The 13,624-nt window shown below is 47.7% G+C and overlaps 1 protein-coding gene across 1 annotated transcript in view; it reads left to right on the forward strand.

Moving 5' to 3' along the window:
- Positions 1-592: 592 nt before the first annotated feature.
- The window catches only part of HPN (hepsin), a 27,508-nt gene continuing 14,476 nt past the window's right edge, over positions 593-13,624 (forward strand). The window contains exon 1 of the mRNA XM_018570447.1: positions 593-704. The gene's annotated coding sequence lies outside the window, so the exon portion shown is untranslated. The remainder of the gene's footprint in view (positions 705-13,624) is intronic.

Here is a 13,624-nt window from a genome sequence, read left to right on the forward strand (position 1 = left end):
ACCCACCAGGACGGCGATGACACCATAACGCTGGATTGGATTAGTTGGATCAGCATAACAGGCCAGGAAACTAGTAATTTCCAAGCAAGAGTTTAGCAGTCCTTGTATTTTCTCAGGACTGGATTGAATTTTAGTGCCATCTGGTGTGAAGACTGAAAATACGACCAAACCAACCGACAACCAAAACAGTCTATGAGTGCCATCTGCTGGTGGAGAGTCCGACGGAAAGTTCTCCCCATTCCTTCATATTCTTTACATCTAGTATTTTAAAGGCAATACTGTATATCAAGGATACATACTGTATATCAAGGAGCTACAGATCTGTGCAAGGAAGATGATCTATCTATCTATCTATCTATCTATCTATCTATCTATCTATCTATCTATCTATCTATCTATCTATCTATCTAATATCTATCCCTCTATCTATCTATCTATCTAATATCTATCTATCTTTCTTTCTATCTCTCTCTCTCTCCAATTATCAGGCTTGCTCTGGGGATCGGAGAAGGGTAGATAGATGTGTGATGTTGGTATGTTAGTTATAATATCAGCAACCTGTCCTGGTTAATGAGTGACAGAGAGCCCAGTCGAAGGGTCACTGCTCACTTCCCACCACAACCTCAGACACGACGCATACGGCGCAGTGGATGTCCGACTGCCCCCCACCTTTCTGCTGCCCGGGCTGACTGCAGACCCCCAGGGTAGGTGACCCGCTCCATGTTTCTATGAAGGAAGAAGGATCTAGATTGGATGGAATGGTGTGTTTGTGATATGCGCTGGTCTGGGGACTCTGTACTGGTCGTGCCAACATGGCTGACCTCTGCAATTGTGACATCACAGAGAAGGGGCTCTAGAAAGTGTTTGGGTCACGTGACCAGGAGCCAATACAAGGGGCAATTGTTATGTATACCGTATACTGTTGCCAAGTTTAATTAATTTCCAAGGACAGTCCCAGCACTTGAGTCCCCGGAACGTCCTGTTTTTCAACCAGCAATACTGTTGACCAATCCCCTAAAAAGCTCTATGGCTATACAATTGTTTGATTATGTTAAAATCATGTTTAATAACGTCTCATCGAGTCTAATTAAGGTTTATCTGATGTCAAAGCTTTAAATAAAGTAGGGAAGAATTAGATCCGGGGTGTTTTTATTGTCTGTGTCCAAGTTTTGAAGTTTCCCTTCACTTCCTGTGCTAGAAACACAACACGAAGTAAGAGGTAAGAGGGGGAAACACCCTTTTAGTTGTCACCAGAACACACGTCCCCGTTGGAAGATTCCCCCACCTCCTGTTCTGGTCACAATCATAACACTTACCCCTTTGAGTCCCCACCACGATGATCCAGGACTAATAGAGAGGGTGAGGTTTCCCAGTAGGGGACATAGACATCAATACAAATCTAAGGAAATGGGTTTAAGGCTCTGGAACCCCGGAGTCTTCTTATATATTGATTTTGGATTGTTGTTATCATCCATTAGTATGATGGTAGTATGACTATGGATAGTCTGGACATTGGGTTGGTATCTTCTACACATGGACTCCATCGTCACCTTGGGTTATGATGAGGATGGATGAGTCTACATATGAAGCGCAATAGGTATCCCACCGCACCCCTGGCTGGTATACCCCTCCCACACTCCTGACCAGTATACCCCTTCTGCACTCCTGACCTGTATACCCCTTCCACACTCCTGACCTGTATACCCCTCCCAATCTCCTGACCAGTATACCCCTTCTGCACTCCTGACCTGTATACCCCTTCCGCACTCCTGACCTGTATACCCCTTCCGCACTCCTGACCTGTATACCCCTTCCGCACTCCTGACCTGTATACCCCTTCCACACTCCTGACCTGTATACCCCTTCCACACTCCTGACCTGTATACCCCTTCCACACTCCTGACCTGTATACCCCTTCCACACTCCTGACCTGTATACCCCTTCCACACTCCTGACCTGTATACCCCTTCCACACTCCTGACCTGTATACCCCTTCCACACTCCTGACCTGTATACCTCTTCCACACTCCTGACCTGTATACCTCTTCCACACTCCTGACCTGTATACCTCTTCCACACTCCTGACCTGTATACCTCTTTCACACACCTGACCGGTATACCTCTTCCACACTCCTGACCTGTATACCCCTTCCACACTCCTGATCGGTATACCACTTCCACACTCCTGACCAGTATACCCCTTCCACACTCCTGACCTGTATACCCCTTCCACACTCCTGATCGGTATACCACTTCCACACTCCTGACCAGTATACCCCTTCCACACTCCTGACCTGTATACCCCTTCCACACTCCTGACCAGTATACCACTTCCACACTCCTGACCAGTATACCCCTTCCACACTCCTGACCTGTATACCCCTTCCACACTCCTGACCTGTATACCTCTTCCACACTCCTGACCTGTATACCCCTTCCACACTCCTGATCGGTATACCACTTCCACACTCCTGACCAGTATACCCCTTCCACACTCCTGACCTGTATACCCCTTCCACACTCCTGACCAGTATACCTCTTCCACACTCCTGACCTGTATACCCCTTCCACACTCCTGACCTGTATACCCCTTCCACACTCCTGACCTGTATACCCCTTCCACACTCCTGACCTGTATACCCCTTCCACACTCCTGACCTGTATACCCCTTCCACACTCCTGACCTGTATACCCCTTCCACACTCCTGACCTGTATACCCCTTCCACACTCCTGATCTGTATACCCCTTCCACACTCCTGACCTGTATACCCCTTCCACACTCCTGACCTGTATACCCCTTCCACACTCCTGACCTGTATACCCCTTCCACACTCCTGACCTGTATACCCCTTCCACACTCCTGACCTGTATACCCCTTCCACACTCCTGACCTGTATACCCCTTCCACACTCCTGACCTGTATACCCCTTCCACACTCCTGACCTGTATACCCCTTCCACACTCCTGACCTGTATACCCCTTCCACACTCCTGACCTGTATACCCCTTCCACACTCCTGACCTGTATACCCCTTCCACACTCCTGATCGGTATACCCCTTCCACAATCCTGACCTGTATACCTCTTCCACACTCCTGACCAGTATATCCCTTCCACACTCCTGACCTGTATACCTCTTCCACACTCCTGACCTGTATACCCCTTCCACACTCCTGATCGGTATACCCCTTCCACACTCCTGACCGGTATACCCCTTTCGCACTCCTGACCTGTATACCCCTTCCACACTCCTGACCGGTATACCCCTTTCGCACTCCTGACCGGTATACCCCTTTCGCACTCCTGACCTGTATACCTCTTCCACACTATTATATTGAGCCTGATGAAGGGACCCTGTGTGGCCCTGAGAGATTGCCATCCTTGTGACAATATGTCTGCACATCAATATAGACATTTATTTGGACACATTTCATCAGTGTGCTGGTGACCTCTTGTATCTGCAATCTGCCATCTGCAGCCATTTCAGCTCTCATCCTCAAGGGGTATACTAGTCAGGTGTGCAGAAGGGGTATACCGGTCAGGAGTGTGGAAGGGGAATATCGGTTTGGAGTGCAAAAGGGGTATACAGGTCAGGCGTGCGGAAGGGGTATACTGGTCAGGAGTGCGGAAGGAGTGTACCGGTCAGGAGTGTGGAGAGGGTATACCAGTTAGGAGTGCAGAAGGGGTATACCGGTCAGGAGTGCGGAAGGGGTATACCGGTCAGGAGTGTGGAAGGAGTGTACCGGTCAGGAGTGTGGAGAGGGTATACCAGTTAGGAGTGTGGAAGGGGTATACCAGTTAGGAGTGCAGAAGGGGTATACCGGTCAGGAGTGCGGAAGGGGTATACCAGTCAGGTGTGCGGAAGGGGTATACCGGTCAGGAGTGTGGAAGGCGTATACTGGTCAGGAGTGCGGAAGGAGTGTACCGGTCAGGAGTGTGGAGAGGGTATACCAGTTAGGAGTGCAGAAGGGGTATACCGGTCAGGAGTGCGGAAGGGGTATACCAGTCAGGAGTGTGGAAGGGGTATACCGGTCAGGAGTGTGGAAGGGGTATACCGGTCAGGAGTGTGGAAGGGGTATACCGGTCAGGAGTGTGGAAGAGATGTACAGGTCAGTAGAGCAGAAGGGGTATACCGCTTAGGAGTGCGGTGGGATACCTGTTGCGCTTCAATTGTAGACTCATCCATCCCCATCATAACCCAAGGTGACCATGGAATCCATCTGTAAATAACCAACCCAATATCTAGATTGATGCATAATATTCAAGTCCACGTGCATGTTTATTCCAAACACATATTGTGTACAAAAGCCAGCGCTTTTCAGGTTCTATACACTGCCTAGTTCGTCAGGGCTGGAGTGTCACATGATAAAATAATAGTAAAATAATAACATTAACAATAACAAATTAACACCTACCAGAGGGTTCATCAACATCACTTATGTTCCAGAGGATGCTGGGCTTTCTAAGAAAACCCAGCCCTGCCTGCAGGCTTGTTGGTAGCCTGTGTTTCATTGACTAAGCTAGCAGGTCTAACAGGGCTATTCACAAAAGGGTGAAGGGTTTGGAGAAGTGAACAATCTCGGACAACATAGCCGAACTGGAAAGTGAGCTGAATTGGAAAATGTTTCCAAATCAGCTATTTTGGCCTAGATTGTTCCCTTCTCCGGCCTTCTCCATATTCTTCACCATTTAGTGAATAACCCTGTAAATGGTTCACAGACAGCACAAAAAGAAGTGTTTCTTTTTTTTACCATGACTTCATCTATCCAAATTTAAAATGAGGATGACTTCATTTTTTTATCCTCATATCCTATTTAAATGAGGATGACCCTTCCTGAGGGCTTATACTGGAAGCAGAACCAGCACAGGTCAGGCTGATAGCAGAACATTGAACGTCCTTTTTCCTCTTCTTACATATTCACATCTAAGATAAGTACACTCTGAGGTTGTGATGTCTGACCCGGTTATGACTCAGGCGCGTCGGTGTACCTGACCTCTGAACTATTGCAGCATAGCCGGTACTAAACATGGCCGCTCTCCGTATCCCTGGATCAAGACTGACTCGATGTATATGTAGCGATAACTCCCAGCAGCGAGCCGCTGTTTGCCCGGTCCACATCTAGTCGGTCTAGGGGGTTGATTTCCATCTGCGCCCCATTAGCACTAACTACCCTCTTCTGGCGCCCATAAATTGATGTCCACTTCAGTAGTATGATGCTAATTGAACATCTTCTGTGGGGGAGAGGGTATAGGGGTTCTAGGTGTCTAGGGGTAATCATCCTCAGCTCCAGACTCACCGGATCTTGTTAAAGTAGCCATGCAGCTCCACGATCCAGGAAAGAAACACTGACCATGCTCTGAAGTCCACATAGACCCAGGGCACTTCAAGGGCCTGCACTGGTCCTGGTTCTTTTCCTCTCTCCATCTCTCAGGCCTCCTCCATGTTGGAGTCCTCAGGGAAACATCTTCCCTCACTTTAGCCAATGCCCACAGGACAGGTTCTTTTCCTCTCTCCATCTCTTAGCCCTCCTCCATGTTGGAGGCCTCAGGGAAACATCTTCCCTCACTTTAGCCACTGCCCACCCCCCAGGCCTCGGCCTAGCCTGGGGGGCAGGCTGAACAGGACCCCAGCCCTAATCCATGGCTGGTCCCGGCGAGAGAGCACATGGCAGCTCCCACCAATATATGTACACTCTGCCAACAGGCACCACTGACTGAGTGAAGCCCAGTAATTGGCTGCTGTACTGTACACATATTACAGTGTCTCCTATTGGCTGTCCCACAATATGATAGTCTCACTCCACCCAGGGGGGTACAGATAAGGTTAGGCACCTGGGATTAACCATGTCATTGCAAATACAAATCCAGCCAGGCTGTCTACAGCCCTGGCTATCACTAAATGCATAGTCGGCACATCACAAAAGGTGATGGGCGCTACATATACATTGTATTTCCTGTGATGGTTTCACACTTAAATATATAACGGGGCCAATAAATAAAAGGTTAATGATTATAGCCATAGACACTCTATAGCATGCAGTGGGGTGGGGGGTGTGATTTGTCTCTGGTCGGGTACTTCTCTGGAACATTTGACTTCCTTGTACAGGGCTCAGGGATTGATATTAAAATATTATCTTACATACTGTCGGTGAGATCAGATTCAGTAACAGGTGAAGCAATATAGAACACCATCCCCTTTATCCTTCCTACCGTCATTGTATACTATCATGGCTTTATTTATTATTTTTTATATTATATCTCATATCACATGTACAGGACCATGTTGGACATCCAATTCCAAAACCATGCTCATTAATATGGATGGCCAATAATATAGAGCTGGTCCACCATTGGGGCTATACCATCCCCCCCTCTCATATCATCTCACATAGGCGAGATCAGTTTCAGGAACAGGCGAAGCAAAATAGAACACCGTCCTCTTTATCCCTTGTACCTTCATTGTCTACTATCATACTTTTATTTGATATCTTTTATATCATATATCATAGACAGCAGACACAATTGGGCCAAAGGTTTGTGGACACGTGACCATCACACCTAGGTGAGCTTGTCGGACATCCCATTTCAAACCCATGGCCATTGCTATGGAGTTGCCCTCCTCCCTTCTCTCCATGGCCATTAATATGGAGTGCCCCCCACATTTGTGGCTATAACACCCTCCACTCTTCTGAGAAGGCTTTCCGCAAGATTTTGGATGGTGTCTGCTGGAGTTTAGACCCATTTGTGAGGTCGGGTACTGATGTTGGATGAGAAGACCTGGCTCACCATCCACATTCCAATTCATCCCAAAGGTGTTCAGTAGGGTTGAGGTCAGGGCTCTGTGCAGGACACTCAAGTTCCTCCACACCAAGCTCATCAAACCATGTTTTTTTGGAGCTGGTACAGAGGGGACAGTCATGGTGGAACAGAAAAGGGTCTTTAACAAGCGGTTACCTTCATTGTATATTATCATAACTTTTTTTAAAAAATCTTTTATATTATATCTCATACACAACAGACACTAAATAGACAAAGTTTGTGGACACCTGACCATCACACCTCTGTGAACGTCTTGAACATCCTATTCGAAAACCATGGCCATTAATGGGGAGTTGGCCTCCTCTTTTTGTAGCTGTAACATTCTCCACTCTCCTGGGAAAGCTTCCACAACATTTTGAAGATTCTCTGTGGGAATTTGTGCCCATTTGTGAGGTCGGGTATTGATGTTGGATGAGAAGAACTGGCTCACAACTGGCTTTCCAATTCATCCCAAAGGTGTTCAGTAGAGTTGAGGTCAGGGCTCTGTGCAGGACACTCGAGTTCCTCCACACCAAACTTGTCCAACCATGTCTTTATGAAGCTGGCTTTGTACACAGGGGACAGTCATGGTGGAACAGAGAAGGGTCTTCACCAAACTGTTACCACAAGGTTGGCAGACAGCAGAAACCTCAACCCAACCCAAAAAAATCCAGGATCAGCCATAATCATATCATAATTGTCATAATCAATGCTGTAATAGGTTTTTGATGGCTTTATGTGATGTGTTTTTTTAGGAGATGATAGTGATCTGAAATTTGCTTGAGATATTCCTGTATATATTATGTATTGGGTGCCCATGGACATAGTAGAGTGGTGGTGGGCAATGCATTCATGATCCAACATCCCTCTGCTACCAGTAAGGTCTGATTGCTCCATGAAAAGGAATGTTCAGCTTGGCAAGTCCTTCCTTTTCTTGTTGATGGGTGTTGCTATGGAAAAGGGCAGAGGAGATGAGTGTCTCTAAAGAAATAGGAGGGGGAGGAGATCAGAGTTGCTATGGAAATGGGAGAGGAGATGAGTGTCTCTAAAGAAATGGGAGGGGGAGGAGAAATAGAGTTGCTATGGAAATGGGATAGGAGATGAGTTATGCTATGAAGATGGGAGGGGGTGAAAGTAATAAGTGTGGCTATGGAGCTGGGGTGCGGAGTTGAGTATTGGTAGAGAGATGGGATAGGAAGAAGATGGCTGTCATTTGGTTGTGGCAGGATAAGGAAATGTATATCACTATGAAAATGTAAGGGGGAGGAAATGAGTGTTGCTATGCAGGCAGGATGGGGTGTAGGAGATGTGTGTTGCTATGGGGATGAAAGGAGAGGTGGAGTGTTGCTATGAATATAGAAAAGGGAAAAATATATGTGTTGAGTGTTGCTATGGAGATTGGGAAAGGAGCTGAGTGTTGCTATGGAGATGGGAGGTGAAGGAAATTAATATTGCTATGGAGATTGGGAAAGGAGGTGAATGTTGCTATTGAGATGGGAGGTGAAGGAAGAAAATTAATATTGCCATGGAGATGGAAAGGGGATGAATTGTGTGTCACTTTGGAGTTGGGAAGGGGAGCAAATGAGTGTCACTATGAAGGTGGAAGTGGTAGGAGATAAGTGTGGCTATGGAGATGAGATGGGGAGTTGGTGAGTGTGGTTATGGGGATGGGATGGGGAGGAGATGAGTGTGACTATGGAGGTGGGATGGAGAGGAGATGAGTGTGGCTATGGAGATGGGATGGGGAGGAGATGAGTGTGACTATGGAGGTGGGATGGAGAGGAGATGAGTGTGGCTATGGAGATGGGATGGGGAGGAGATGAGTGTGACTATGAAGGTGTGATGGGGAGGAGATGAGTGTGGCTATGGAGATGGGATGGGGAGGAGATGAGTGTGGCTATGGAGATGGAATGGAGAGTTGGTAAGTGTGGCTAAGGGGATGGGGAGAAGACGAGTGTGGCTATAGAGATGGGATGAGGAGTTGATGAGTGTGGCTTTGGAGGTGGGATGGGGAGGAGATGAGTGTGGCTATGGGGATATGATGGGGAGCAGATGAGTGTGGCAATGGAGATAGGATAGGGAGGAGATATGAGTGTGGCTATGGAGATGGGATGGGGAGGAGATGAGTGTGGCTATGGGGATATGATGGGGAGCAGATGAGTGTGGCAATCGAGATAGGATAGGGAGGAGATATGAGTGTGGCTATGGAGATGGGATGGGGAGTTGATGAGTGTGGCAATGGAGATGGGATGGGGAAGAGATGAGTATGGCTATGGAGATGGGATGAGGAGTTGATGAGTTTGGCTATGGGGATGGGATGGGGAAGAGATGAGTATGGCTATGGAGATGGGATAAGCAGTTGATGAGTGTGGTTATGGGGATGGGATGGGGAAGAGATGAGTATGGCTATGGAGATGGGATAAGCAGTTGATGAGTGTGGTTATGGGGATGGGATGGGGAAGAGATGAGTATGGCTATGGAGATGGGATAAGCAGTTGATGAGTGTGGTTATGGGGATGGGATGGGGAAGAGATGAGTATGGCTATGGAGATGGGATAAGCAGTTGATGAGTGTGGTTATGGGGATGGGATGGGGAAGAGATGAGTATGGCTATGGAGATGGGATAAGCAGTTGATGAGTGTGGTTATGGGGATGGGATGGGGAAGAGATGAGTATGGCTATGGAGATGGGATAAGCAGTTGATGAGTGTGGTTATGGGGATGGGATGGGGAAGAGATGAGTATGGCTATGGAGATGGGATAAGCAGTTGATGAGTGTGGTTATGGGGATGGGATGGGGAAGAGATGAGTATGGCTATGGAGATGGGATAAGCAGTTGATGAGTGTGGTTATGGGGATGGGATGGGGAAGAGATGAGTATGGCTATGGAGATGGGATAAGGAGTTGATGAGTGTGGCTATGGAGATGGGATGGGGAGGAGATGAGTGTGGCTATGGAGATGGGATAAGGAGTTGATGAGTGTGGTTATGGGGATGGGATGGGGAAGAGATGAGTGTAGCTATGGGGATATGATGAGGAGTTGATGAGTGTGGATATGGGGATGGGATGGGGAGTTGATGAGTGTGGCTATGGGGATGGGATGGGGAAGAGATGAGTGTGGCTATGGAGATGGGATGAGGAGTTGATGAGTTTGGCTATGGGGATGGGATGGGGAGTTTATGAGTGTGGCTATGGGGATGGGATGGGGAGTTGATGATTGTGGCTATGGAGATAGGATGGGGAAGAGAGTGTGGCTATGGAGATGGGATGAGGAGTTAATGAGTGTGGCTATGGAGATGGGATGAGGAGTTGATGAGTGTGGCTATGGGGATGGGATGGGGAAGAGATGAGTGTGGCTATGGGGATATGATGTGGAGTTGATGAGTGTGGCTATGGGAATATGATGAGGAGTTGATGAGTGTGGATATGGGGATGGGATGGGGAGTTGATGAGTGTGGCTATGGGGATGGGATGGGGAAGAGATGAGTGTGGCTATGGAGATGGGATGAGGAGTTGATGAGTTTGGCTATGGGGATGGGATGGGGAGTTTATGAGTGTGGCTATGGGGATGGGAAGTTGATGATTGTGGCTATGGAGATAGGATGGGGAGTTGATGAGTGTGACTATGGGGATGGGATGGGGAGTTGATGAGTGTGGCTGTGGAGATAAGATGGGGAAGAGATGAGTTTGGTTATGGAGGTGGGATGGGGTGGAGCTGAGCAGTACTAGTGGAAATTGTTGGACATCTTCTCAGAAGGAACCACCAGTGATTGGTGAAGGTTCTCTAAACTTCCTGTTAGATTATTCCCCCAGACAGCAGCTGACGGGTGGGATTCAGATGGACTCATGAATTTGGCTCCATACAAATTATCCTATTTTAGGTGATTTTGGAAATGAAAACATTGTGAATTCTCCGGTACATTGAAACCAGCCCGCAGTGTTCACCTGGACTGAAGACACCCAGCCCGAGCCTAGGGCCCCCTCATCCTCTAGCTGGCAGCCTGGCCGTGTCCTAATATGTGTGTGATGTGGCGCGTTGTCTGTGTAGGAAGGCAGAGTGACCGCACAGCAAAGATTAAAGTCCTTCCAGAAACATTTCGTCCCCGGCTAATAATTACCCACTAGAGAAAAATCAACCAAACTAACCGCAGAGACTTGTGTCCGTCTGTCTTCTCATCCTGCCTGATCTCATATGTACTGCCAACGATGGACGGACAATCACCGATATAAAGGGCTCTGCAAAATGTCCTCATTCTGGACCCTCTGAGCGTTCCCTCCAAAACCTTCCCGCTTCTAGATCTGAGATATGTGTTTATACAAAAGTATTTGTTGAAAGGGTTTAAAATAAAAAACATCATTTAAATCCGGGATTCCGGAAGATTTCCCCTAATTTCCTGTCCTGGTGACGGCTGTTTCATCTAACAGGAAGTGGAGGAAAATCTACAACAGCTCATCAGCTCCATCTAGTGGCCATAATCTAATGTTACATCACAATACACTGGAACTGGAAAAAATATATATATCGGGAACGTTCGTTTTTTTGGCATTGTTCACCAACTAAACAGACCCCGGTGTGTGTGTACAAAATTGAAAATTCTGGGTAGAGAATTAAATTGTTTCTGGGTGTTTATGGACACAACATTCTGTAGATACAGCTGAATACCGGCCGTCGTTCCAGCCACATAGATGTAGATATCGATGGAGATCTCAGGGCCCGCGATCTGTATCTCATGTAGCGATTCCAATATCAAATGATAACTTTCTATCTCCTCCGGTCCAGATGTCACAACTTCCCTTCTCCTGTCTTCCTCCCCCCCCTCCCACCGAAACCTGAGCGCTCATCCTAATCCCCGTCCTAATTAATCCCATTGTAGACTTGTATTAATGAAATGCAGGAAGGTATCTTTAATCTCTTCTCCTTGAAAGACATCCCACCCTGTACAATAAAGCATTGTTGGCCGGCCAGGTGGGGGGGGGCTTGGGGTAGCAAATGTTTCAGCTATTTCTATTATTTATTAACCCTGCGGGAAAAAAACTTCATGGGAGATTCCCACAGGGACGGTCTTTGCAGAATGTGTTCAGTTTATGTGACTCCTGACAATAGACGTTTCCTATTTGCTCCCTTCTGGTCTGTTAAACATACCATTGAAAGTGTTTTGTTATACCCGTTGACCCAGTTAAAAATCTTGTAAAGTGATAACTTCCGGTGTCATCAGTTACATTGTTTCCAGCTCTCTCTGTGGACTACAGCTCCCTCCCTACATTGTGGGGAAGAGGAGAGGGCGAGGTGGTCTGCAGTCCTGTCCTAGGATGTCTCCTTCTAGAGATACAGTAGGGTGAGTGAGTGTTGTCACCCTAGGACAGGAAGTGTGTTGCTGGCAGAGTGCACATCGTGGGAAGCTCACCTCAAGTCAGAGGAAGCCATTTCAGTCCAGGAGAGGAGGCGGTACAACTGTGCAAGAGTGAAGGGGAGGCCGGAGGTCAGATTTAAAGTGCCACTCCACCCAAAATTTCCGAAATTGCAATAAAATTGCAGACTGGTCACTCTTCTCGGTTGGTCACTGTTCTTAGCATACGCTGTTGAGATTGGGAATCTACCCAAAGGAGCCGCTGGTTGCCCGGTTCACTTCTAGTCTGTCTAGGGTATGATCTTCTGCTGACCACCCATTAGCATCAACCGCCCTTCTTCTAGTGCCCACAAACTGATGTCCACTCCAATAGTATAATGCTAAGTAAACGATTTATTGAACATCTGCACTGGGGAGAGAGGGTAGAGGGGTTCTAGGTGTGCAGGGGTAACCGGCAGGAGCTCCAGACACACCAGACTTCATAGGCACATCAGTGAAGATCCAATTGGGAGACAGCGGACAGCGACTGATTTAACAGACAGGCAGGATGGATGCAGATCCTCAAGCAGGAAAGGCACCCACCATACTCCTGAAGTCCACTTAGTTCCAGGGTACTTCAAGAGCCTGCATTGGTCCCGGTTCTCTTCCTCTTTCAGCATCAGAGGCCTCTTCCATGTTGGAGGCCTCAGGGAAAACCTTTTCCCTCACAACAGCCCATGCCCACCCCCAGGCCTAGCCTGGGGGGCAGGCTGAACAGGACCAAGCCCTATTCCATGGCTGGTCCCGCCTAGTCTGAGCACATGGCAAATCCCTCCAGTATATGTACCCTATGCCAGCATGCACCACTGGCTGAGAGAGAAACTCAGTGATTGGCTGCTGCACTGTACATACACTATAGTGCCTCTCATTGGCTGTCCCTCAATATGACAGAGTCTCACTCCGCCCAGGGGGGTACCGGCAATGCCAGATACCTGGGATTAACCAGATAATTGCCACTATAAATCCAGCCAGGCTGACTACAGCCCCGGCTATCACTAAATGTCTTAGTAGCCACATCACAGAAGGTGATGGTGACTACAATCAACAACAGATACAATCTTTGATTTGTTACAATTAGTATTCCATGTTGACAAAATTCTTCTTTCCAAACTCATCCCCCTTAGAGTCTATTGGACGTGCATTATACATCCTCGGTGTGACTCACGGGGGCTCAGGTGTCAATCATAATGTTTGATAAATATATTTCATCAACAACAAATACAATCTCTGATTTGTTACAATGTGTATTCCGTGTTGACAAAATACTTCTTTCCAAACTCCTCCGCACGGATCGGCCGGATCCAACCAGGGATCATCATCTGTATTTTGTCTGATATCAGGTGACCAGGAAGCGCCCCCCTCTTGGTAAAGGGGGATGGGTTGAAGGTCTTGTCAGGTGTGCGCTTGTTCTCTCCTCCCCTGCTGCTGTTCTGCCTATCC

Source organism: Nanorana parkeri, unplaced genomic scaffold (assembly GCF_000935625.1).
Source record: "Nanorana parkeri isolate BGI_ZX_2015 unplaced genomic scaffold, ASM93562v1 scaffold1533, whole genome shotgun sequence".
Lineage (NCBI taxonomy): Eukaryota > Metazoa > Chordata > Amphibia > Anura > Dicroglossidae > Nanorana > Nanorana parkeri.